This window comes from Aethalodelphis obliquidens, unplaced genomic scaffold (assembly GCF_003676395.1).
Source record: "Aethalodelphis obliquidens isolate GAN/ISIS:26980383/991018 unplaced genomic scaffold, ASM367639v1 scaffold25, whole genome shotgun sequence".
Classification (NCBI taxonomy): domain Eukaryota; kingdom Metazoa; phylum Chordata; class Mammalia; order Artiodactyla; family Delphinidae; genus Aethalodelphis; species Aethalodelphis obliquidens.
Genome location: NW_020837969.1, coordinates 28,978,360 through 29,005,528, shown reverse-complemented (window position 1 = coordinate 29,005,528; position 27,169 = coordinate 28,978,360). Strand labels below are relative to the sequence as shown.

General features: G+C 46.4%; 1 long non-coding RNA gene across 2 annotated transcripts in view; it reads left to right on the top strand.

Annotated features, from left to right (window-relative positions):
- Nucleotides 1-20,545: 20,545 nt before the first annotated feature.
- The window catches only part of LOC113628856 (uncharacterized), an 80,885-nt gene continuing 74,261 nt past the window's right edge, over nucleotides 20,546-27,169 (top strand). For both annotated transcript variants that reach the window (XR_003436278.1, XR_003436277.1), the window contains exon 1: nucleotides 20,546-20,818. This is a non-coding gene — a long non-coding RNA (uncharacterized LOC113628856). The remainder of the gene's footprint in view (nucleotides 20,819-27,169) is intronic.

Sequence of the window (27,169 nt, the reverse complement as noted above, 5' to 3'; positions counted from 1 at the left end):
CATTCAGGTGGAATGCACTTCTGAATATAACACACCTCTAGATGTAAACTGAATTTTTTTTCTCTCCTTCACCCTTAGTCTCTTCCTTGGAGGTAACCCCTGAGTCTAGCATATTTTCTTTCAAACTTTTGAAATGTAGCTATAAAATATTTATATTTTTTCCTCACAACAATGGGATTGTACCAGGGTACTGTCCAACAATTTGCTATTTGCCACTCAATAATTTAATACAAACTTCTTTCCACAAGACTCCATATAGCTCTATTTTATGTTTTGTAATGACTGCTTATATTTCAGTATATGGGTGTGGCATTATTTATTTAACCAATTTCCAGTGAAAGAACGTTTAGGCTATTTCCAATTTTTATCCTTTGTAAGGAATGTGACAGTAAACACTTTTGTACAGTTTTTTGGGGGTAATTACTAATTATTTCCTTTATATATAAGTATGTATGCATATATATAATTTTTGGTAGTTCTCGCCATATTGTCTTCTAGAAATATTGTAACAATTAATATTTCCACCCACGATGTTTATATATAATAAGCCTGTTTCCCTTGCCAACACTGAGTGTCGTCTGCCTTTTGAATCTTTGCCAATGTGCTCTCTGAAAAATGGTCTCTTGATATTTTAATATGCATCTTTTATTATTAGTGAGGCTGAACATCTTTCTATATGTCATCACGTTGATTACTTTTAGTCACAGAGGAAATGATATCATCTTAAGTGAAGGAGAAAATATCAATATATGGGTGGATATTCTGGTTTTAGATGCTTATATGTGAATGGAACACATTATATTTCAGCCTCTCTTTACAGCGATCAAATCACTTTCACTTCCTAATATCCATTAATCCTCACAATAACCCTGGTACATGAATGTTTTCAGGTGTGAAAGGATAGGGCTTTGAGAGGTCAGCTGATTGGCTTCCGACCTCGTGAGTAAAAAAGTAGATCTGGGGTTTGAAGCTCTATTTCTATGTCCCAATCGGTCTTCATTCTACTCTATCCTACTATGTCGGCTCCTGAACAACTGAAATCCAGATTCATGGGCTAACAGTTCGTAAACAGTAGAAAGTGCTACATGTATGGAGCACAGCCCTGTAAATACATGATGGCAGTAAATCTTCATAACCTCTAGGAAGGAGGAGAAAATGACTACCTGTACAGATGGGGACATGACCACTGTCACACAGGCAGGATTTCACCCTGGAAAGCTCCCTCAAGTCCATGCTTGTGACACTATCCCACCCAGCTTCCCGTGCTAGCCGGCACCCTGCCTGAGGAAGCATCCTCGCACAGATGCTCCCGAGTCCCCACCCTGCAGGGCATCGCGTGAGACTGAAATTTATCCAAGGGAGACAAGACAAAATCAGGCTGAGAATTAAGGGGAGGAATGGTAGGCGCTGCATTTTCTCAGCAAGGACACTGCTGGTGTTTCGAGCAGGGTGACTCTTAGTGCGGAACTATTTCCTGGGTTGCCGGAGGATTAGCGTCTCTGGTTCTTACCTTCTAAGGACCACCAGCATACCGCAGGCACTATGACAACCCAAACCCCGTTGCCCGAATTTCCAAATAGTCCATGGGAGAGAGGGTACTGTTAGGAACCCCTGGACCAAGGGACGCTTGATTACGATACATGCTTACCTCAGCTGAGGGAACTGTGTTGTGTCTGGTATGGTGCAGGCCAGGCCTCTGCACAGGGCTAGGGCTCGGGGGTGTTCCGCATGGGTCATGTGGTATTTCTAGGCCTTCCTCTGAGGCTGATCCTCCGTAACTCCCGAAGCTCCTGTTGCAGCCTCCGTCCACAGACAGTCAATAGACGTCAATACTCACTCTTGACGGATGTCTGGTTGCCTGCCCTCCAGGGCTGGGCTCCAGCCCACGGCAACCCCTCTTCCAGGCCCAGATTCTTCTTCCCTCTGATGGCAGGGGCAGCAGCAGGCAGGGAAATGACCAGGCCATAGTCATCTTGCTACAGGGAGGGATTTCAGAGGGTTGGAACCTGAGCTCTCTGGGTTGGCTCCTTTGAAAGCCCGCCTGGCCCAGTCCTCCCGGCCATGGGTAAGGGCCCACAGGTTCAGCGGCACCCCTCGTGCCAAGCCTGTGGCCACTGCGTGAGCTCGTGCTACTTTCAGGAAGAGCTGGGACCTGCGGGGAACAATCAACAGAACTTCAGGAAACTTGAGAGGAGGAGAAGGCAGTGAATGCCTACGTGCGTGTTAGGCTCCTGGCCTGCAACTGCATCCAGCCAGCAGGCTGTGCCGCCCCTCCCTACCCCCCCGGTGGCTCCTTGGGAGTGCTTTTCAAAGTAGTGGTGGCAGCCCTGCAGCAGCAATGTTTAAACCATCGCTCACCTCCAGTTGGCTCAGCGAAGAGGGTTTGTTATGGGGCAATCAGAGCACGTGTGCAAAGAGAGGTGATTCTGAGAACAGGAAGTTCTTTAGAGCAGCCAGATTTCTAACACAAGGGAGATGCCCTTTCTGAGTCCTGCTTCCACATTTGTGTAAACAGCAATCTCCTTCGCCCTTATGTTGTTTAGGGCTAGACTATGAACAGGAAAGCTCACTGTTCAGAAGCAATTGGTTTTTAAATTGGTGCGTGCACCAGATGTTATAAATCTTGGGTGGCCTCCCTTGTCCTGTGGCTCCTGCCTCGGGAGGGTGGGTGATGCTGGGAGGTGAGGGCCCTCCTGATGGGCTCCTGGTGGTTTTGCTTCTGCTGCTGGGAGAAATCTGGGCAGAGAATCTTCTAGTCTGAGGCTCTTGCCAGTGGGCCCCTCGCCGGGAAGCCAGTGGCCGGGCTCTGAGGTACTCTGGGGAGATACAGGGGATTTGTGGGACCTTCCTGTTGTTTTTTTGGATCTGCTAGTTGTGTGTGGCTCACCGCCCATCCCCTGGGGACACGCTGTCCAGCTGATGAGCTCCGTGGCTTCGTGGGAGCCAACCCAGGGGCAAGTGGGTCCTTCCTTGACTGCAGAAATTATCACGATGAGCATGGTCTTTCATCTCTGGAGAGAAATAACCCAAGATGTTAGGGGTGCACCCTTTATGCTGATTCCACTTGCTCTCTGTTAACCTTGTAATGTCTTAATGCAGACCTGGGCGGCAACCAAGCTGGATAAGCCTTCTGAAGTGGTCCAACCTTGCAGACCTAGGAGACTGGCTGAGGGGTACTCTGTACAGATGTGGCGTGTTATGGGCACACCAGTGTCTCTATGAAACTCCACAGACATTCAGCCTGGAACCAGCCAGGGTCTTTTTTCTGCAGAGATGAAAAAAGTATATTCATTACTGGAGAACTTGGACTTTATTCTAAACTAGTTTCAACTTGGTATGCAGAACTTCTGAGCGCTTCATATAATCAGATCTATAGATTAGCAGTAGATGATTATAATGTAGATGGCTTGATACCTTATTGTTATAGAGAACAGGCAGTCATACAGTGCAGATGATTCATTTGAGCAGTGAAATAAAATAATAATTGTGTGTCATGCTTTTCCCATGTAGTCAGCTGAGTTAGCTATAGAATTATTCGTGGTGTTTTCTTCCCTGTCATCTTAAAATTAAAGAATTCTAGAAAACTAGGGAATTCGAGAATATATCCAGACTGTGAATAGCTTCTTGTTTAAAACTTTTTCTTTTGAATTCAGATTTGCCTGTCGATGCTGACGTAGAAAATGAAGAAACATCCAAGATCATATTCAGCAAGGGTCTTGGGCTAACACATCCTTTAGTTGAGTTTCTTGGAAGCCTGTTGGTTTCTGGTTCCAGGTCTTCTTGAGAAGTAGTCAGGACAAATTTCAAGTGCCCCCTTGGAGTGGGGTGTGGTTTATAGTATGGGGGGGTAGAAAGAAGTTGGAATTTGGACTCAATCAACCTGAGACCAATCACGGGAGACCACCACTTAGTTACTCTGCAGATAGCCTGAGTTTGGATTTCCTTGTCTCTACAGTGGGGATAACGTTACTATCTTATCTGTAATGACTGCCTGCAGAATCCACAGAGAAATGTGACAAAGCTTTGGAACCTGTAAAATGCTCTCCAAGCGTTGTCAGTATCATTTTCTGCTGTCAGAATTTTCAAAGTCTTCAAAGTCTCTTTCAACTGTGATGAATTCTGTGATGTTAAATTCTTCCTGGGACAGAGCTCTCTTTTCTTCCCGTGAGACACCCACAATCCCAAGAGGTGCTCCAGGTCCAGGTGCAGTTCAGGGAGTTGACTCTCTGTCTTATCTTCATTTAGTCCCATTTTACATTTTCTCTCCTTTTTTATTTATTTTTGTTTGAATTTGAACCAAACAGATCCTTAAAGCCACAATGGTACCAGGAAGGGCACTGGGGTGTCTTTGCCAAAGCTGCAACATCAGACATGAGGTCAGAGCACAGCAGCTGTCTGGGGAGGCCAGTGGAAGGAGGGCCCCCTTGGTTTGGTGGCTCCATGATGAGGTGTTTCTGCAGGAGTGACTTTTATAGGCAAGGCAGAAGTATTGAGCATTGAGTGTGGCTAATGCCCACTAGAGAGCTGACATAACATCAAGGTTAGTTCATGGCTCCACAAAAGTCTTCAATATCAATTGTTTCTTCTTTCTGTGAGGTGGAGGACTATTTGATCAGTCCTGGCAGGAGTGGGCGTTATGGTTGAAGCTTCGGTATATAAACGGAAACATCAGAATATAGTAGAAAGAGTACTGACCTTGGAGTATTACCACCTACGTTGACTTGGCCCACCACTAACTACCTGTGTGGCTTTGAGGAAATCACTTAACCTGTGTGGCCCTCAAGAGTCACATATGTAATGGAATATAACAATATTTGGGGATTGTTACGTGTATCACATTGTATAGTACTGACCTTTGTAAAACATGAATATTTAAAAATCCGTGTATAAAGTACGTTCAGAAAACTGCCTGTATCTAAAAGTACAGCTCGACAAACTACCCCAAAGTAAACACACCCATGTAAGCACCACCCCAATGAGGAACTATAATGTTTCCAGAATCCCAGAATCCCCTTTCTGCCCTCTCCCCGCCACCCTCCAGCAACCTCCCTTAAAATGACCACCATCTTATCTCCAAACACCATAGACTAGTGTTGCCTGTTTTTTTTTAAATTGAAGTATAGTTGATTTACAGCGTTGTGTTAATTTCTGCTGTAACAGCAAAAGTGATGCAGTTATACATATATATTCTTTTTCATATTCTTTTCCATTATGGTTCATCACAGGATATTGAATATAGTTCTCTGTGCTGTACAGTAGGACCTTGTTGTTTATCCATTCTATACATAATAGGTTGCATCTGCTAATCCCAAACTCCCAATCCATCCCTCCCCAGCCCCCTCTTCCCCCTTGGCAACCACAAGTCTGTTTTCTATGTCTGTGAGTCTGTTTCTGTTTTGTAGATAGGTTCATTTGTGTCATATTTTAAACTACACATATAAATGATATCATATGGTATTTGCCTTTCTCTTTATGACTTACTTCACTTTGTATGATAATCTCTAAGTCTATCCATATTGCTGCAAATGACATCATTTCATTTTTTTGCTGCATAGTATTCCATTGTGTGTGCGTGTGTGTGTGTGTGTGTGTGTGTATATATATATATGCGCCACATGTTCTTTTCCCATTCATCTGTCAGTGGACATTTAGGTTGTTTCCATGTCTTGGCTATTGTGAATAGTGCTGCTGTGAACATAGGGGTGCATGTATCTTTTTGAATTATAGTTTTGTCCGGATATATGCCTAGGAGTGGGACTGCTGGATCATATGGCATAGTGTTGCCTGTTTTTGAACTTCATGTAGATGAAATCATATAGTATGTACTCTGGCTTTTTTGCTTGTGAAATTCACCCATGTTTTTGCAGGTAACAGTAGTTCATTTATTTATTTGCATTACTATATAATTTCCATAGGGTGATTATACCCCAACGTATCCATTCTACTGTTGATGAAGATTTGGGTGGCTTCTAGTTTTTGGCACTCTTACATAATGTTATGTTGCCTGCATTTCTGTTTCGCATATGCCTAGGAGTGGAATTGCTGAGTCCTATGGTATGTCTAGGGCTCAGCTTGAATAGATATCGCCAAATAGGTTTTCAAAACGGGCATGTCAGTTTCCACTCTCACCCAGCAGCGTGTGAATTTCTATTTCTCTCCATCTTCTCCAATACTTGCTATTGGCGTTCTTTCTCATTTTGTTATTCTGATGAGGTAAAGCAATATCTCACTTTGTTTTTTCATTTGCATTTCCCCAGTAGCTACTGAGGTTAAGCACATTTTTGTACATTTATAAAGCATTTCAATAGCCTCTTTTGTGAAGTGCTTGTTCAAATCTTTTTCTGTTGCATTTAAAAAAACTGTACAAGTTCTTATTCTATTTTAATTGCACTCTGTTATTGGATATCTTTATTGCACATATTTTCGCCTTCTCTGTGGCTCGCCTTTTCACTCTCTTCCTCTTATGTTATTATGAACAGAAGCTTCTAATTTTTTTTTTTTTTTTAGTACGCGGGCCTCTCACTGTTGTGGCCTCTCCCGTTGCGGAGCGCAGGCTCCGGACGCGCAGGCTCAGTGGCCATGGCTCACGGGCCCAGCCGCTCCGCGGCTTGTGGGATCTTCCTGGACCGGGGCACGAACCTGTGTCCCCTGCATCGGCAGGCGGACTCCCAAATACTGCGCCACCAGGGAAGCCCCAGAAGCTTCTAATTTTAATGTAGCTTAGCGTATCAACATTTCCTGTATTGTTAGCACCTTTTCTGGTATTGTACTTGGGAAATCTTTGCTTGGGGTGTGAGGCTCAGTGTCCTTCAGTTACACCCACTGCTCCCTGTAGACCAGACAACTGTGCAGGTGACCTGGGGAAGCCTCCAGGTAGCTGCCCGCCTCTCAGGACAGCTTCAGACCAATCCCATGATGCTGGAGAGCAGCCCTGAGCTTGTGGGTGTACCTCCAGGACGCGGCTGATCTGCAAAACCTCCTGGAGGCTTTAGGTTCCTGACTAGAATCAGGGGTTTAGTCAAGGGTACACAGGGCTAATGGCTTCCAGGAACCATGTTGTTTGTTCACCCGGTTATGAAGAGCTAACGTTAGTCTTAGGCACTTTCCTAAGACTGTGTTTCCAGAACTTCTGTGGAAAGAAAATCTCTGACTCAGTTTATAGCCCTTAATCTAGGAATTAGACATGGGGCTCCTTGTTGGCCCAAACTTCCTTTCCTGGGAAACTTCTGTCCTCCCATGGCCTTGCTGGGTGAGCGGGGCCCATGTGACCCTGCTTCCCCCTCACAGACGATTGGGCCAGGAGTACCTGACGGGAGGGCTGGCCAGAGAGCTATCAATGGCTTACGTGTCCTCCTAAGTCAGTAAGGTTCCCTCCTTGGGGCATCTGAACCAGGCATCAGAAGGATTTTGCTGGCCGACGCTGGGCATGTGTGCTGAAAGTTCCCTGTAAAGTTGGGGGCAAAGGGAGCTATTTTGGGTCTACGTATTTGCTGAATGTATAAGGAACTGAGACTCAGAGAAGCTGGTCGGGAGGGAGACGGGGAGGGAGTGGGAGCCCAGAGAAGAGCAGAGAAATCACGTGTGAGTGAAGAGAGAGAGAGAGCAAATCCCTGTTTTCTGCTCTGCTTTAGGCATGATTCAATGCTTCCTGGTTTCCCTTTGGACCTCTGTGTATCCTTGCAATAACTCTAACCTTTCATTCGAGCTCCTTGGAGTGGGTTTCTGATTCTTGCAATTAAAAGAGTTTGGACTAAGATAGACCAGATCAAAGGTAAGGAAAAAAGAAAGGAAAGGATTTATAGGTTGTATTTTGTTCAATAAGCCTTATGGAATTCTAGTAAAAATTGATTTCCCTACAATTTAGATCACCTACCTTATTGACCAGAATTATGTCTGTGAGGATAACAGCGCTGCTCTTTAGCCATTAAAATGTTAATTCTGGATGTGTGAGCAAAGAGGCAGCATGCAGGCGGCTTTCTGATCTTCATCCTGTAATTAAAGCAGGACCTTAACATGGAGCTGGGTGGGTGCATGGGTGGGTGGGTGCAGAGGCACCTATGACCCATGGGCTGCAAATTCTTCACCTCTTGTCGGGAGCCATGAACTTCAGGGAGCTTCAGAGGTTGTTAGGGTTAAAAAGTGGTTACAGCTTCGATGGCCAAAGATAGGAGAATGGTTAAATAAATTCTCCAAATGGTGGTCTCCAAATGAAGCTGTGTTTATGGAATCATTAAAGATGATGTCATTAAAGAGGTTTTTAATGCTATGGGAAATTAATTGTATAATAATATGTAACATTAACTGGAAAACAGATGTAAAATGTTTTATACAAGTTGATCCCAAGGATGTTAAAATAAACATGAGAAAACCGGTAATAGTAGTCGTATGTATTACGTAACTTGTATATACATAAATATTTGCCTTTCTGTATTTTCTATGATTAGTTTAGAAAAATTTTATTGGAGTATAGTTGATTTACAATGTTGCAAATCAGCAAAGTGAATCAATTATACATACACATATATCCACTCTTTTTTAGATTATTTTCCCATATAGGCCATTACAGAGTATGGAGTAGAGTTCCCTGTGTTATACAGCAGGTCCTTGTTGATTATCTATTTTATGTATAGTAGTGTGTATATGTCAATCCCAATCTCCCAATTTATCCCTCCCCCATGTTCCCCCCTGGAAACCATAAGTTTGTTTTCTACATCTATGATTACTTTTATAATCAGAAAAATCGTTTAAAATTAAAATCAAATGAATAAGCAGTTTACGCAGATTCTCAAAGTGTGACGTGAGTCTGTTCTGGAGTTTTCCTCCAACGTTCATTCTTTTTTTTTTTTTTAATAAATTTATTTATTTTATTTATTTTTGGCTGAGTTGGGTCTTTGTTGCTGCGCATGGGCTTTCTCTAGTTGCAGCGAGTAGGGGCTACTCTTCGTTATGGTGCGTGGACTTCTCATTCCAGTGGCTTCTCTTGTTGCGGAGCACGGCTTCTAGGCACGCGGGCTTCAGTAGTTGTGGCACATGGGCTCAGTAGTTGTGGCTCGTGGGCTCTGGCGTGCAGGCTCTGTAGTTGTGGGGCACGGGCTTAGTTGCTCTGCAGCATGTGGGATCTTCCCACACCAGGGCTGGAACCTGTGTCCCCTGCATTGGCAGGCAGATTCTTAACCACTGTGTCAGCGGGGAAGCCCTCATTCTTTCTTAAAAACATTATTTTATTGAAGTAGAGTTGAGTTACAATGTTGTGTTAATTTCTACTGTACAGCAAAGTGATTCAGTTATACATACATATATATATTCTTTTTCATATTCTTTTCCATTATGGTTTATCACAAGATTGAGTATAGTTCTCTGTGCTCTACAGTAGGACCTTGTTGTTTATCCATTCTATGCATAATACTTTGCATCTACTAATCCCAAACTCCCAACCCATCCCTCCCCCACCACCCTCCCCCTTGGCAACCACAAGTCTGTTCTCTGTGTTTGTGAGTCCAAACATTCATTCTTGGTTCTAAATCCCCAAACCCTTGCTCTCCAAAAATAAGGGGGTTTGGATCATTTGCAATGAAACACTTCCTTTTTTTTTTTTTTTTGGCCACACCATACAGCAGGTGGGATCTTTAGTTCCCCGACCGGGGATCAAACCCGTGCCCCCTGCAGTGGAAGTGCAGTCTTTACCACTGTGCTGCCAGAGAAGTCCCTGAAACGCTTCTTAGATGACCCTTCCCTAGCTAGCCCACGGCTGGACACAGCCTTCAGGATGTATGAAGATGACAGTGGCTCCATTTCTCCAGCGTGTGAGAGAGCATGAGACTCCAAGCTCAGCAATTACAGAGCCAAGTTGGGATCTGGTTTACGAAGAACATGGGAGAAGTGAGTGGCAACAAGCTTTATAGTGCTTTGAGATGTTAGAGAGGAAGCTTGTGCCTAGCAACCTTGGCCAGAGAGGGCGTTTCTGAGGTTTTTTGTCCTCGAAGAGCCTGGCTGGGCTTACGTGGGACTTGGGGCAGGGAAGGGATAACACGGACAGAGGTAGCAAGAGCTGGTGGGGACTTCAGAAGGCGTGTAGGTGGACACCACAGCCTTAGAGATAAGGACAACTACCACCTTGACTCGGCTTCCTATGTGCTAGGTGTGCACACAGGTGAGAGGTGCAGCCTGGCTGGAATTTTACTTAACTTTCACAACAGCCCAGTAAGGCAGGTTTAATGATCTTCATTTTTTGCCAAAGAGAAAAGTAACCCCAAACAAAGCAAGAAATGGGCTTAGAGCTGTAAAGTGATATTCACAGGTAAGTGATTGCAGGTCCAGGGCTGGACACCACCCTTCCTTTTACTTTTTAACCCTGATGATAATAATCAGATAATAATCACGTATTGCTCTTTACTATGTGTCAGGCCCTGTGCTGAATGCTTTTCTTGCTTTATCTCCTTTAATGCTCACAGCAGCTCAATGGAACAGATCCCATTACTATTTCCATTTTACACTGAAAAACCAAGCCTTGGAAGAACTGGCTGATGGTCACAGGGAGTAAGCGGCAGAACCAGTCTTGGAACCCAGGTCCATCTGAAGCCAGATCAGTATTCTGACTGGGACCTCCAGGACCCCCTTCCCCGCCCCGGGCAGGTGGTCTGAGGCCAGAACGGAGTGTCCAGTGGCAGGGCCCTGGGTCCCAGTGCACCACCAAAGTGCCAAGTACAGGGGAGCAACCACAGCGTGACCCTGGAGTCCACGCACTGTTGTCTCCATCCTTCCAATCAACGCATCAATCACTGAGTGTGTGCGTGTGTGCATGTGTGCGAGCGTGCGTGTGTACATGTGTGCATGTGAGTGTGTGCATGCATGTGTGAGTGTGTGCATGTGTTCATTTGTGCGCATGTGCATACGTGTGTGTGTGAGAGAGCGTGCATGCGTGCGTGCGAATGTGCGTGGGTGTGTCCATCCATCAGTGGGCTTAGTTTGGAGCGGGGAACTTGGAAGCTCGGTGATCTCCAGGATCTCGTTCAGCTCAGCGCTTCTGAAAGTTTACTGAGCTCTAAATGCCATGGATGAGGGATGGGGGAAACCCAAGTTTCTGCCTTAACCTTGTGCAGTTTAGGGGCAGAGTTAGGGGTCGTGTTGTGTGATCGACACACATAAAACAATGAGACAGCACTGAAGGGTAGAAAGTGTGGGACAGAGTTTAGATTCTGAGCTCAGTGGGGGTGGAGCAGCTGGGAAAGGATTCTGTACATGTGTGAGTATGTATGACTGTATGTGAGTAAGTGTGCATGTGAGTGTGTGTATGTGAGTGAGCTGTGAGCGTGTGAGTGTGAATGGGAGTGTGTACTTGTGCATGTGCGAGTGTGTGTGAGCAGGGGTGTGTGTATGTGTGAGTGGGCATGGATGTGTGAGGGTGTGTGCCGCTACACGCACCTAAGTGACTAAGTGTAGAGGGACCTGGGCTGGAGGAGAAGACCGTGAGATCACCCCTGGTCTCCTGGGAAAGGAGGGAAGGAGGAGGGAAGAGGAACGGCTGGGGGGGAAGGTAGGGAGGGTGGGGGGCAGGGTCTCAGGGAAGCCAAAGCTCAGAGCAGCACAGGGACCGGGAGATGGTCCCCCCTGGCTGAGATCAAAGCTGACGGAGGTCACTCTGGAGAAAACGCTGAAGGAAAGGACCCAAGTGTTTGCAGGTCTGGAGGGCATCTGTGTCACGGTCCCTTCTGACCTCATGTCCAGGATGACCTGTACCCAGTTGACTGTCAGGGAACTGGATTTGTGGGCTTGAGGGCGAAGTGCCTGTCAAACAAGTCTGAGCCTGGAGGGGGAGGGGGCTCCACCCCTGACCTGGAGGCCACCTGGGCGAAGGGGAGAGGCCACTGATAGATGGGGCAAAGGGGAGGCCCGTTCGCCCTGGGTGGAGGGACCACGTTTTCTGAGCCCCAAATGAGGGCCCTTCCTTTGATGAAAGACTTTTTTTTCTGATTTAGTCCAGACGTACAAATAAATTACATTGAGCTGTACATCTCATTAGTTGTAGAGTCAGAGATAACTGGTATAATTTCTGTTCATATGGTCATGGAACCAAGGAAATCTTTCCTGGGTCCTTCGAGGTAGATCCTTTCTGCAGTCTGGGGGTCTCTGAGGACGATCAGGGGAGGTGTCACTAGCAAGTGGCCATCAAAAGGCCCTATTCACGACCTAGTCCCAGGGAATCTCTTGCAACAAAGGAATAGAATTCCAAACCACTAGAGAGTAGACTGACCTCCCAGCCAAGGGTTCCTTGACTTTAGGGGGCTGGTCGCGGATCTGTTCTGGGTTGGATCAGATGAGCATAGAAGACTTTGGGCCAGGAAATTTGGTCTCACACTTTTTTCTTTTTGTAACTGAAGTATAGTTGATTTACAATGTTGTGTTAATTTCTGCTGTACAGCAAAGTGACTCAGTTATACATATACCTATATTCTTTTTTATAGTGTTTCCCATTATGGTTTATCCTAGTACACTGAATATAGTTCCCTGTGCTGTACGTTAGGACCTTGTTGTCCATCCATTCTACATGTAATAGTTTGCATCTACTAACCCCAAACTCCCAATACATCCCTCCCCCTCCCCCTTGGCGACCACCAGTCTGTTCACTGTGTGTGTGTCTTATACTTTCTCTATTCCCCATTCCACCCACCCACGGGGGCTGTGTCCATAACATCTGCAGTCGTTCGCAAAATACAGGTTCCCAGGCCTTTTGTCGGCACTGTTTTCTGTCCTGCACGCATGCAAAGACCTTTGAGTCGGCAGCTCTGTTTTATCAGGTTGCTACTTCCTGCCCTTGCTTTATTACATCTGTTCTTTGGGGCATGGTGTTATAAACTGGGTATGTGATGATGTGTAATCACTAACTGAAAGGCCAATACATTTTCACAGTCCCGGCAGCAAGACAAATAAAAGGCAAAATGAAAGGCTTGTGCTCTTTTGACAAAGGGAAAAGCACAAAACACACATATTAAAGAAAAAAAAAAAACCAGACTGTGAATTGAAAATGTTGTCATCTTGGGGGCTGGTTTTCTTGGAGTTCGTCTGATTGTGTTTGCCTCCTGGGAGTGGGGTGCCTGGTGGCTGGGAGGTGGGGAGCGAGGATGGAAGATGCTTTATTCCTCTTGGGAACCACATTATTATTAGTCTTTGTAAACCTCAGGCTATTGCCCTGGGCGCTTATGAGGTATGATTCTGGGCGGCCTTTGATTGAGAACAACCGGTCTGTGGTCAGAGGATATGGGGCAGAGAGAGACAGTTGGAGAGAGAAAGGTACAGAAGGAGAGAGAGAACCATACGTGTTTGTGTTTAGATGGGTGTACATTGTAGAGTGATTTTCCCCCAGTAGAAATTCAGTAAATACCCAGGTTGATATTAATGTATGTAGGACAGTGCGATGCATACAATCAGGGCTTAGGAAGTGATGATTCTGTGTCTGTCCTGATTCTGTGCTTTCACACAGTAGGGATTGGATGGGATAAAAGTGTTTGTACAGACGTTTGAGAGCTTTTAGGAAAGATGTCCTCCCTCCTGCTCGTATTCAGTAAATCCGAATATTCATTCATATTCTTCTCCATGACCCTGCAGAAATACAGTCTGCAGACCAGGGAGTTTTATTTTGCTTTGCTTTTTTTTCTTCTCCAAGGTCTGGAGGAAAATGCAATAGAAATGGGGCTTGGGGGATAGTTTTTTGAAACTGATTAAAGCAAAAGATAATAGGAATAATGTATATTGTCAGTCTATAAAAGGTTTCGCCAGAAAAAATAAAAGAGGAAAAAATCTTTAGGCTTGCTAGCTAATTATGTTCATGAAGGTGAATAGAGATAAGGGTCTCTCCTTTGTAAAGGGGATTCAACTGTGTGAACATTCTAGAAATGGAGACTTTTAGTAGTTCTTCCAACACACTGATATCATCATCATCATCATCATAATACCAGTTGTAATAACCAGGTTACATGACATTGATAGATTGCCTGTACACAGGGCTGAACAAAAGTAAGGACCTGGTGCACATAAGCAGGGCCCAGTGAGTTGGAGGGGCCTGGGCCCATGTTACTTATCAATACAAATCTCCCCTCTCTGGGGCCCCCCAACTTTTTTTCTGGAGCCAAGCCAGCTCTCAGCAGATTCATTTTCAAAACTCTTTCATAACTTATCTCATTTGATTTTCTGAAGAATTTTGAGGGAGACAGGAAAGGCACTTCTGTCATTCCAGAATTATAGATGGGGAAACCGAGACTCAAACAGGGTGGCTGACCGGTCCACAGTCGCCAGTGGCAGAGCCAGGACCCGGCGAGGCCTTCCAAAGTCCACTGCCTCATGTCCAGGCCATCTTTGAGGGGCTGTGAAGGAGGTGAGACTACCTAACCAACGACACCAGCAATACCTTAGGTCACCTGCAAGCACTAAATAGTGCCGCCCCGTTTCAGTTCTGGAGCCTTTGTGCTTTGACCGCTTTGGCACCTAAGGAGCCCCGGATGTGACAGCATGGTAGCTCCTGATGGGCTGGTGAGCAAGCCTGGCTCCTGTTAGGATGACCTGTCCTAGTACAAAACAGAGCAAACCTTCCCTGTCTGCGGTCGCTGAATCCTTGTACAGGGTAGACACAGAACACTTCTCTTTGGGATGTTCTTTCATAATTGGGGATCATTTTCTAAGATGAAGATGCTGGTTTCTTTCATTATTGAACATAGACCTTCATTTCATTTCATTCAAACAGCACCATTTATGTATTAATAGACTAATTTTTATTGTCTGTCTCTGCCACTCATTCCCCAATCTGAATGTAAGATCTGTGAAGGCTGGGTTTCTGGGTCTGTTTTCCGCACTTAAGATCTCAAGTGCTCAGAACAGTGCCTGACATTTGTAAATGCTCAATGATTGTTTTTTGTTTGAATGACCGAACGGTAAAATAAAGAGAAAACAGCAGAGGCTGACAATCTTAAATGATATGCTCATGTCCAATTAAGGTAGAAGGATATCACTGTTGGATGTGTAATCTGTAGTTCAAATAGAGAAAAGAAATAAAAGGACGGAACTGACACATGGTCCAGGGGACCACAGGCACCCAGAACCCCCTTTAGAAGGTGCATTACTCAGATCCTGCCTTTTTTTCATATCAACTTTTTACCAGTGATTGAGTTGTAAATAGGCAAGAATTACATGTTCCATTTAATTTTTTTCAAGGTTGAAATTTGGAATGAATTATTGGATTGACTGGTCCATAAAAATAATAAATCAATAGTTGAGTGAAAGTCATTGTTAAAAGGCAAAAGGCCAAATGATGACATAATAAAGATGATGGATGAAATCAGGAGTCAGCAAACTCTGGCCCTTGGGCCAAATCCTGCCCAGCACCTGTTTTCGTAAATAAAGTTTTATTGGCACACAGCCAGGTCCATCCATTAACCGTTGTCTACGGGTGATTTCATGCTGCAACGATAGAGTTAGTAGTTTGTGACAGAGCCCATATGGTCTGCAAAGCCAAAAATATTTACAATCTGGTCTTTTATAGAAAATGTTTGATGACCTCTGGATTAAATAATGGTCCATCATGTTAAAGTCCAAAGAATCGAGCTGACAGTGGAGGTGAAGCCTAGAACAATGATATCTTTCTGGTGAGCCCAGCACCAGACCTAGCTCCACAAGGCATCATTGTCCATCATAGTAAGTTAATGTTGTTAATTTGAATTTTATTGGTTTGGTAGTTTTAATTGTATTTATTCCATAAATTTGTTTTTATTTTATATGTGCATAGGAGCTAGAAGCATAGGATTTATACCTCAGTCAGTGTTTGTATATATTAAATTTATGGTAAAGTAACTGAAGTCAACCCCATGGGGATTGGTGCGATTTTTTTTTTTTTTTTTTCCCTTTAAATGTGTTCTTATCCTTTACTACTTAAGTTTGAAAATTACTGGTTTAAAGGCATCCGGTAGGAGCTTGTATCTAGGTTTTGCTAAGTTATACCATGCTCACTGTTAATTGTCCTCCTATAAACTTGTTTGGGCAGCGGAATGACATTTCTAAAATCTCTCTACTTTCTAGTTTAATTCATTAAGTGTTTACCTTGTAACTTGGAGAATTCAAGAGAGAAGAAACTTATTGGGAGGTAATTACTTGAGTTCTGTTTTTTTGTTTGTTTGTTTTTTTTTTGCGGTACGTGGGCCTCTCACTGTTGTGGCCTCTCCCGTTGCGGAGCGCAGGCTCCGGACGCGCAGGCTCAGCGGCCATGGCTCACGGGCCCAGCCGCTCCACGGCATGTGGGATCTTCCCGGACCGGGGCACGAACCCTTGTCCCTTGCATTGGCAGGCGGACTCTCAACCACTGCGCCACCAGGGAAGCCCGAGTCCTGCTTTTTTGTCCTTTGATAATTTTAAGATGATTGTATTTTGATCACTGCCCCCATTACTCCTAATCTTTGAAACCGTGGGGCACGTTATCATGGTTATTGATTTAAAAGTATGTCTTTTGCTCTCAGCCAGACTCCTGGAGCCCAGCAGACTTGTTTTTAGGGGGCTTGGGGGCTAGAGAGCTTTCCTGTTATTTGTTCTCTGGAGTATGTCTGACCGTAAATTCCCACAGCTTGACTTTGAGAAGCCTTCACCATCTGACTCTTATAGAGTCTCTGTGTGTCATAGGATCATAATATTGTAAAGTCAGAGGAAAGACTGAAGTTCAAAGTCAAGGCTTTTGCCCAAGATCACAAAGCAGTAAGAGGCAGAACCGGGATTGGACCAGCTGCATTTAGAAAACAAAAGACATATCCCCAGAACCAAACAACCAAACCAGAAGAAACTCTTGAACGACATGGCTGAAGTGATCTTAGCTCTGAAGTTAGAAGTGTAAAAACAGATGGCAATACAGAGCTAAAGATGTTTATGACATTAACTCTGAAACGTCATCTATTTTTCTTTCCAGCAACACTCTTTGATTTTGTCCTGAGTTGATTTTTATAGCTTATTTTATAGAACTTGTTCTATCCAGTCTTTGTTCTTGAAGTCTGATAGCAGCCTTTGATGGTGAGCAGTATAATTCTGACCTCCAGTTGGTAGGATGCAAATACGCCTGTAAGGATACATCATGCCTTATGCCTTCTTGGGCGCCAATCTGGAAACAAGCTCAGCCTCCAGGCTGCCTAAGCTCAGCCTGGTCCTCGAATCGGCACTGGAGTGACCTTTGGAAACACAAATCTGATCCTGTCCCAGCCTCCCCTGCTTAATCCTTGCAATGGCTTTCCATGGCTTCCTGTGGATGGAGAAAAGCTCCTTGATTTGCTGGTTCAGCCCTCCCATCCCTCTGGCCTCCTTCGACAGCTGCTTCTCTCACCTCCTCTTCCACTCCGGCTACACCTGCCTCCAGACCCTGGTCCCCACTGTGCAGTTATCCTTCTGCCTGGTTGGCACCATCCCATCCTTGGGCTCTCAGTTGCGGTCACCTCCTCAGGGAAGCCTCCTCTGCCCTTCCTGACCCAGGCAGCTCCCTTTTAAAGTGGGACAGCGCCATGCATATCCTTCAAAGCACTCTTTCACTGCTTGTAATTCATTTACTTTCATTCATTTGTGTCAAGTTAGGTCCACGAGGCAGAAACAGAATCCTATTCTCAACTGTATCCCCAACCCAGTGCCTGGTACCTATAGATACTCAATAATACTTGCTGAGCCCTGAATGAATGAATGAAATTCTGGCCCAGGGTTGGGGGTAGCATCTTAGCAGCCCAGATGCCAGCAGGACGTGGTGGGAAGAGAATCCAGTTGGGAGTCACTAAGACCTATATTCAAATCTCTGGGTAAGTTGGCCTCTCTGAGCCTCAGTTAATCCATCTGATAAAGGGAGTAAGTCATAACACCCAGCGCACAGGTAATTGTGCAGATTAAGCAGGTAAACGTGAAAAACACCAGTTCTTTTCTCCCTTCACTCAGACTCGGACAGACACAGCCAGTGAGGCTGTTTCCTAGTTCAGAGAGGAGCTCAGTTGACCTCAGACGTCCGCTGGTGCTGGGCTCACCCAGGGTTTTGGAAGCTGCTGGTGACCCACGCTGGCGGGGCCCAAGGGCAGCGCCAGGCTACAGCATGGAATCAGGGGGCAGCTTTGCACGCCGGGGCTCAGGGAGCAGATGAGCTGGGCCAGGTGGGGCAGGGGTTAAGCTGGAGCCACTTAAGAAGGGTCCTTGCAGGGGTGAACCCTTTCATCCTGATAAGTGTCACAGTAAAATCAATTCTCTGTGTACTTCTGGGAATTACAGCTAACATTTTGGTGTGATTCATCTGGTGTATAACACGAACACGGTCGTCTCCTTCATCATTCTGAAAGTTCATCTAAAATTGCTTTGAGTTTCTGGTTTTGGGGAGTGACATGTCCACTTGCTATCATCTTTCCTGTGAAATATGGATCGAGCGGTACATGGCTGCTGGCCTCGCTTCCTCCCCTTTACCTGCCTTAGGTGGCAGGGAAGTTTTATGGCTTTGATTTCTCTTCTCTCATTGCCCTCCCGACGCCGGGAACCTGTCTTTGGACCAGTACAGGGTTAAACCCCGAGGCTTTCCTCCCTGCCAGACCTTGGGAACCTCTCTCTTCTGGGAGGAAGGGAGCTGGTCTCAGAAGAGACCCGGGCTCTCTGTCTGCTCCTGCAGGCTTCCCTGGGGGCTCAGTCCCTCCCACCCAGCCGTAGAGCCCTGATCCTGGCCGTGCCCCAGTTATAGCAGTTAAAAACCGCCCTTGGGTCCAAATGGACGGGTGTGAGGGTTGTCCCCACCCCTTAACTGGCTGTGTGACTTTGGGCAATTCCATCAATTTCTCTGAGTTTTTTTTTTTTTTTTTGGCAGCAGCTCGCGGCATGCGGAACTTCCGGGACCAGAGATCCAACCCACGGCCCCTGCGGTGGAAGCACCGAGTCTTAACCACCGGACCGCCAGGGAAGTCCCTCCGCGTTTTTTCATCTATAAAGTGGAGATTATAATAAGGTGAGGATTGCATGAATTAATAACCTTAGCGTGTATCTAGCGCCAGGCTCCGGTAATAAATGCTACCCGTTACCGTTATAGCCACCCCTGGTTTCTGCTTCGAGCTAAGCTCGGTGACTGGGGTCTCAGTTTTCCTCAACTGGAAAATGGCTTCTTGAGGTGAGTCGCAGGCCCGCAGGAAGATGGGAAATGGAAAATGTGGGGTGAGTCATAAACTTGCCCTGGTGGGAGACCCAGCGTGGTCCTTAAGCTCTGGGCGGTGCTGTGTTGCCGTTTCTCCGTCTCTGTTTTGCCGATGGAAGCACTTGGTGTCTGGGCCCCTTAGCGGAGCTGTGTGGGGATCCTGGGACACAGAGAACAAGTGAGGTCAAAATCCTGCCAGCCTTTCCATCTGGCCATCGCATCTGTGGGGAGGCCTGTGGTTTACCCCCGACATCTTTTTATAATAATACCACCACCCACCATGTATCACATGCACAGACCTCTTAGAAATCAGCGTCGGGGGGCTTCCGGGGCTTCCCTGGTGGCGCAGTGGTTGAGAGTCCGCCTGCCGATGCCGGGGACGCGGGTTCGTGCCCCGGTCCGGGAAGATCCCACATGTCGCGGAGCGGCTGGGCCCGTGAGCCATGGCCGCTGAGCCTGTGCGTCCGGAGCCTGTGCTCTGCAACAGGAGGGGCCACAACAGTGAGAGGCCCACGTACTGCAAAAAAAAAAAAAAAAAAAAAAAAGAAAATCAGCGTCGGGACTTTTTTGTTCCCTGGGACACCTGTTCCATTTTCTTGAAATGGAGCAGCTATCTTTGTGTACATTCCTCCCGACTTTTAGGCCGACGCCTGGCCCATCCAGGGTGTGCTGTCATCGGGAACACTCTGTCAAGGCTTTCCCTCTTCCGAGCCCCTGTATTTTCACTAGAAATGTGCTGTCCCCGTCGCCTCCCCTCCAAATCTTCTCATCCGGCATCAACAACTCCCACTCCGCCCCCTCCTGTGAGCACAGAGGGAGCTCAGCTTCCCAGCAGAGGTGAGCAGGGCCGGCTTGAGACAAATGTGTCTTTCTCTGTCACCCTCTGCTCCAGGGTGAGGGAGAGAAAGTCTCTGAGTTCCTTCAATTACAGGGATGCCTGGGGAGAGTGTTAGTACAAGTCATGGAGCCCCCGGCTTGGACTGCAGGGTGGCTGGTGCCTCCCACCCTCACCTTCCCCTCAGGTACTTAAATAGGCATCGTTGACCTTCAAAAGGCATGTCACTAATGCAGGTGTCCCCTTAATGCCACTCACTCGGGGCTGTCATTGGTACTCACGCCTGTGACAGGTATTCATCAGCAGACACTGGCAGGAAGGTCAGCACCTTGAAAGCTGCTGAGTTCCCCTAAAGGCAACACTTGAGGGTTGGCAAGTGGCCCGGCTGAAGTTGGCTGCAGCGGCCTCAAGGGAGGCCGGGCGGGGCAGAGCCGCCCTGGGAGTTGGGAGTGCCCACTGCTCATTGGGAGCGCTCGTTGCTTCATGCCCGACTCCTCTACTGGTGCCCGAGAGACGTTTCCTCCTTCACCTAGGCTCCTCCTGCCCCGCCCCGCCCCGCAGAGGGTCACAGTGGTGACCTGGGCCTCCCGGCTGGGGGACAGTACTCGGACAAGCCTGGGACAGTCTGGCTGCCTGCAGTTCTGCACTTTGGAGATGGGCCTTGGGCAGGCAGGGGCTCCCCAGGGGCAGGGAGCCTGTGATTTCAGCCCCAGAGGGGACCGTGCCTCACAGGTGCCGCCCTGGGTGTGTGCCTTGCCTGCCCGGGGGCCTTGACCGGACAACCCAGGTGGCACCGAGGATCTTCCCACAGCAGAGGACAAGTATGTGTTTAGCTTCTTTCCGTACCTTGCGGGATGGGGGCCTGGGAAAGGCGTGTGGTTTGATCCACTGACACTGAGTATTAGAGAGAAAGGAGATCCTGGGGTTCATGTAATACACAAGCTCTCAAATTTTTACTATTCACTCTGTCAGAGGCAATTCTCCTAAGTTCTTTCTTCCTTTCTTTCTTTCCTTTCTTTCTTTCTTTCTTTCTTTCTTTCTTTCTTTCTTTCTTTCTTTCTTTCTTTCTTTCTTTCTTTCTTTCCTTTATTGGAGTATAGTTGATTTACAATGTTGTGTTAGTTTCAGGTGGACAGCAAAGTGAATCAGTTATACATATACATATATCCACTCTGTTTTTTTAGATGCTTTTCCCATACAGGTCATTACAGAGTATTGAGTAGAGTTCTCTGTGCTATACAGTAGGTCCTTATCAGTTATCTATTTTATATATAGTAGTGTATATATGTCAATCCCAGTCTCCCAATTTATCCCTCACGCCCCCTTACCCCCGGTAACCGTAAGTTTGTTTTCTACATCTGTAACTCTCTTTCTGTTTTGTAGATAAGTTCATTTGTACCCTTTTTTTTTAGATTCCACACATAAGCGATAGCGTATGATATTTGTCTCTCTCTGTCTGACTTACGCCACTCAGTATGACAATCTCTAGGTCTATCCATGTTGCTGCAAATGGCATTATTTCATTCTTTTTTATGGCTGAGTAATATTCCATTTTATATATGTACCACATCTTCTTTATCCATTCCTCTCTTGGTGGACATTTAGGTTGCTTCCATGTCTTGGCTATTGTAAATAGTGCTACAATGACCATTGGGGTGCATATATCTTTTCAAATTACAGTTTCCTAAGTCATTTCTGTCCCAGCAGCTGTGGCTTGAATTCTCTGTACCTCCTTTATCCTTCATGCTAGGGATTACTAGTAACAATAATAATGGAAACGACGACAATGTCCACCACCAATGACTTTATTGCATGTTTGTTTGTCACGTGCCAGGAGTTCTGCGTGCGTGACGCCCGTGAGTTGTTGTAACAGTGCTGGGAAGTTACTCTTGTCACCCTTACTTTATTGCTGAAGCTCAGTGAGGACGTTCCTGTTGCTCAAGGTGGAGCCAGGGTCCAGACCGAGGTCCAAATAACCCCTGGCTCACTTAGCCTCCCCCCTTCGTGAATGCAGATCCTCCTCAGCTCATGATGCAGTTATTTCCCAATAGATCCATCCGAAGTTGAAAATATCATAAGATGAAAATACATATAGTAGACCAAACCTACCAGACAGCATATTTGTGTCTAGCCAACCTTAAATAGGCTCAGAACATTTCCGTTAGCCTACGGTTGGGCAAAATCCTCTGACACCAAGCTTATTTTATCATCAAGTGTGAATCTCTCCTGTAATTGATTGAATACTGTGCTGAAAGTGGAAAACAGCCAATGGTTGTCTGGGTGCAGAATGGTGGTAATCGCATCTGCTGTTTCCCCCACTCCCTGATAGCAGGGCTGACGAGGAGCTGTGGCTGGGTGCCCTGCCCAGCATCACGAGAGCATCGTGCCACAGATCGCTAGCCTGGGAAAAGCTCAAAATTCAAAATTGGAAGTATGGTTTCTACCGAATGCGTATCGCCTTCACACCATCGTAAAGTTGAAAAATCGTAAGTCGAACCGTCATAAGTTGGGGACCATCTGTGCTGTTGAGAGTGCAGTTTGTCACGGCTCTGTGCTCTGGGTCAGGGAAGACGCCGAGCCCCGCAGATCAGAGAACTGAGGCCAGACAGGTTAGTGCCCACAGCTGGCTGGGGGCTCATCTTTCCTAGCCAACTGATGACTTGGCTGTGCCCAGCCCCGTGCTGGACCCTTTAGGGGGTTCCTAAAAGAATGTGTCCAAAACTCCGTGGACATTTGCTGGAAAACTCAAACTGTATTCCTAGGTCCCATTTATTGGGCTTTTGCTCTGTGTCAGGCACGTGTTTTACATTTAGCTCTCATAAGTATTAGGTTTGTCCTGTCATTATCCCCCTTCGATAGCAAGGAGAATGAGGCCCAGAGACGTTAAGCAACTTATCCAGGGCCACACAGCTAGGAAGGGGGAGATGGGGCTCACTCAAACCCATGGCTGGCTGAGTGCAGAGCCCTTGCTCTCATACTTGAAACAGAAAACAATTCCAGAACCACATGTGCCGAGCAGTGAGGACCCGACTCTATAATGGGACATGAGAGAAACGAGAAAGGGGTGTGTGTGTTTGTGTGTGTGTGTGTGTGTGTGTGTGTGTGTGTGTGTGTGTGTGCAGCGTGGTGGTGGTGGGAGTGTTGGAGGAGGGGAGCTCCTCAGAGGAGGTGGGACTTGAGCTGGGCTTTGATTTTTGATTAGAGAGAGTCTGGGGATGGTGTCCTGGGTGGAAAGAACATGCCAGGTACAGGCTGGGAAGTAAGAAGGGTAGATTGAGGGGCTGCTTGTTCTTGCTTGATGGCGGAGGGAGCCTTCTCTATTAGACTATCAGCTTCTCTGTCCTATTTGACTCTCACCTGATGGGCTGATTCCAAGTCTTCTTTTTGGCGGCTAAGAAACTTCGATTTGCCGATTAGGAGATAAGGGTGTATATATGTCATAGGAGCTTGTGTGGCAGAGTGGAAGAGCGTACAGCTTGGAACCGGGTTTAAATCTACTGCTGTCATTTACTGTGTGTCTTTGGGAGACTCTTAGCTCAGTTTTATCATCTGTGAAAACTGGATGATAACAATTAGCTTACCTACCTCTCGCCATAAGTTTTGATAATCAAATGAGATAATAAGGGTCAGGTGAAAAGCACTTTGTAATTTGCATATTGTCCTAACTTACGATTATGAATTAAATGTGACTACAGGAATGCGAGTGAACAGGTTGTGCCCACATCTGTGTGTTTTAGGTGGTTATGCTTAGCTTTATGCCTTCATAAATGTGACTGTTGACACCGATGTGTACAGGTGTGTGTATGTGTGTGTGTGTGTGTGTGTGTGTGTGTGTGTGTGTGTGTGTGTGTGTGTATGTGTCCTTTGGTCACTGGAACAGCACCTGGACAGCGTTACCCTGCAACAGATTCCTGCAGAGGCAGCCCTTTGCTGTGTGGATCCGTGTGTTGGGCACAGTGGCTCCCATTCCCAATCTGTGGTCTCCCAAGAGCCCTGTGAGTCCACTGCCATCATAACCACTTTTTTCCTTCCAGTTTTACTGAGATATAATTGACGTACAGCACTGTGTAAGTTTAAAGCATGCCATGGTAACCATTTAACTTTTCAATTTTAAAAGTTTTGTTTAGGGCTTCCCTGGTGGCGCAGTTGTTGAGAGTCTGCCTGCCGATGCAGGGGACACGGGTTTGTGCCCCGGTCCGGGAAGATCCCACATGCCGCGGAGCGGCTGGGCCCGTGAGCCATGGCCGCTGGGCCTGCGCGTCCGGAGCCTGTGCTCCGCAACTGGGAGAGGCCACAACAGTGAGAGTCCCGCGTACCACAAAAAAAATTGTTTATTTTTATTGAAATATAGTTGTACATATTATATAAGTTACAAGTGTACAATATAGTGATTCACAATTTTTAAAGGTTACACTCCATTTATAGTTATTATAAGATATTGGCTATATTCCCCATGTTGTACAATATATCTTTGTAGGTTATTTTATACGTAGTAGTTTGTACCTCTTAATACCCTACCCCTATATTGCCCCTCCCCCTTCAGTCTCCCCACTGGTAACCACTACTTTGTTGTCTATATCTGTGAGTCTATTCATTCTTTGCTATATTCACTAGTTTGTTTTACTTTTTAGATTCCACATATAAGTGATAGCATACAGTATTTTTCTTTCTACCCTACAAGTCCATCCATGTTGCTGCAAATGGCAAAATTTCATTCTTTTTTACGGCTGAGTAATATTCCATTGTACATATATGTACCACATCTTTATCCATTCATCTGTTGATGGACACATAGTTTGCTTCCATGTCTTAGCTATTGTAAATCATGCTGCTGTGAACATTGGGGTGCTTGTATCTTTTTGAATTAGTACTTTTGTTTTCTTTGGATATATACCCAAGCGTGGAATTGCTGGGTCATATGATAGTTCTAATTTTCGTTTTTTGAGGAACCTGCATACTGTCTTCCACAGTGGCTACACCAATTTACATTCCCATCAACAGTGTACGAGAATTCCCTTTTCTCCACATCTTCACCAACATTTGTTATTTGTGTTCTTTTGATGACAGCCATTCTGACAGGTGTGAGGTAACATCTCATTGTGGTTTTGATTTGCATTTCCCTGACGATTAGTGATGTTAAACATCTTCTCATGTGCCTGTTGGCCACCTGCATTTCCTATTTGGAAAAACATCTATTCAGTTCTTCTTTCTTTTCTTTGACATTGAGTTGTATGAGCTGGTTATATATATTGGATATTAATCCCTTACTGGTCATATCATATCATTTTCAAATATTTTCTCCCATTCAGTAGGTTGACTTTTTGTTTTGTCAATGGTTTCCTTTGTTGTGCAAAAGTTTTGAAGTTTAATTAGGTCCCATTTGTTTATTTTTGCTTTTGTTTCCTTTGCTTTAGGAGACGGATGCAAAAAATATTGCTGTGACTTATGTCAAAGAGCATTCCACCTATGTTCTCCTTAGGAGTTTTATAGTATCCAGTCTTACATTTAGGTCTTTAACGTGGTAACTCTTCAAAAGTGGTAACAGAGCCTGGATGTGAACTGGGGTGTACTGACTCCTGAAGCTGCTGTGGCTTTTTCCAGAAACCGGAAGTGGCCTGTCCAAATGCAGCAGAGGCAGCTGTGTCCTGGAGAAGCCCCTGCCAGGCAGACGGACACTTCTTCCTGGGGTCCCCCCGCCCCTATTTCCTTAGCACTTTCCTACCGGCCGGTTTCATGGGAGCTCACTTTGCTTCCCTGGGGAATAAGGAGGGTGCCTCCCGGTTGCACCCTCAGCTGAGCCCACCCAAGCTCCTGACCGCTCGGCTGGGGTTCTCCGGGCCTTTTCAAGTCTTTGCTGTAGACGCTGCCCTCTGAACCCCAATCCTGCTCTCAAGAGGACAGAGTTAGAGGAATGGCCTGTTTCTTGCTTCCCAGCCATCTTCTCCGGGACTTACCTCTGGCTACATCCAGACAGCAGGGAAGCTGGGATGTGGCCCCAGACCTGCAGAGGAAGCGCAGGGGGGTTGGCGGGACACGCAGAGCCCAGTGGGAGACCCCACTGCCACCTGCCGTGGGGACCACGGGAGGATCTGTTCCCCATCCCGCCACTGTGAGGTTGCTTTTACTTCCCACTGGACCTGTGTTATGGGCTCCTCCGCAGGAAGCCAGGACCTCTCAGCCTGGTCTGGAATTCCTGTTGAGGACTCCACCTCCAATGTCCACCCTGAGGCTCGGAGTGGAGCTGGGCTGACCTCAGGCTGTGGGCGGCCTTGGAGGAGCACAGGGGGAGCCGCAGCTGGGAGGCTTGCAGAAGGCTGCTTGTCTCACACCAAGCGCGTGCCACAGACAGTGCCTGGGGGCCTCTGCACGCCCAGGCAGCGCTGCCCACGGCTCCTTGCATGTCTGGAGGCCTCACAAATTTTACTTGGATTATGGAAATAATGTACACCTAGTGTAAGAAGTTTACAAAACGTGCAGGTGTGTAAAAAAGAAATACAAAAATAACTCCTCAGCCTACTACTTAAAGACGGCTACTGTTACCATCCTGTTGTATTTCTTTCCACTCTCTCTCTGCCTAATAGGCCATATGGCATATATGTCTGTGTGCGTGTACATATATAATAGCCATGCATATGTACTTAACACTCTCCTGGTTTCCCCCAAATCAGGGAGGTGCTAGCTAGGGGCCTCGGAGTTACTCTTGCCCTTTCTCTCCCCACCACTGCCCGCGGCACCCTCACCTCTCGCCAGGTCCTGCTAATCATGGCTCCTAACAATGGCTCTGAACTGGTCTGCCCACATCATGCTCTCCCCTCCCTCCACCCTTAGCCCAGCAACTAACTTCTTTGGCCCAGACTGTCTGGCTCTGCCTCTTACTGCTGTGCAACCTTAGGCAAGTTACTTCACTTCGCTGAGTCTCACTTCCCTGTCTCACAAAGCAGTACAGATTAAGTAAGTGAATCCATGCAGCGCTTAGACTGGCGCCTGCACACGGCAGGCAGTTGCCACGGTGCGGCCAGAGGCTACCCACCTTGCAAAATACGGCAAAGGCTTCCTTCCCACTGCCCTTAGGGTGAGTGAGTGAGAGCAGTCTGGGATCCTCACCGCCGTCTGAGATCCACAAGGTTTGACCTCCCCCTCCTCCTTCTTCTCCTTCTCCTTCTTCTTCTTCT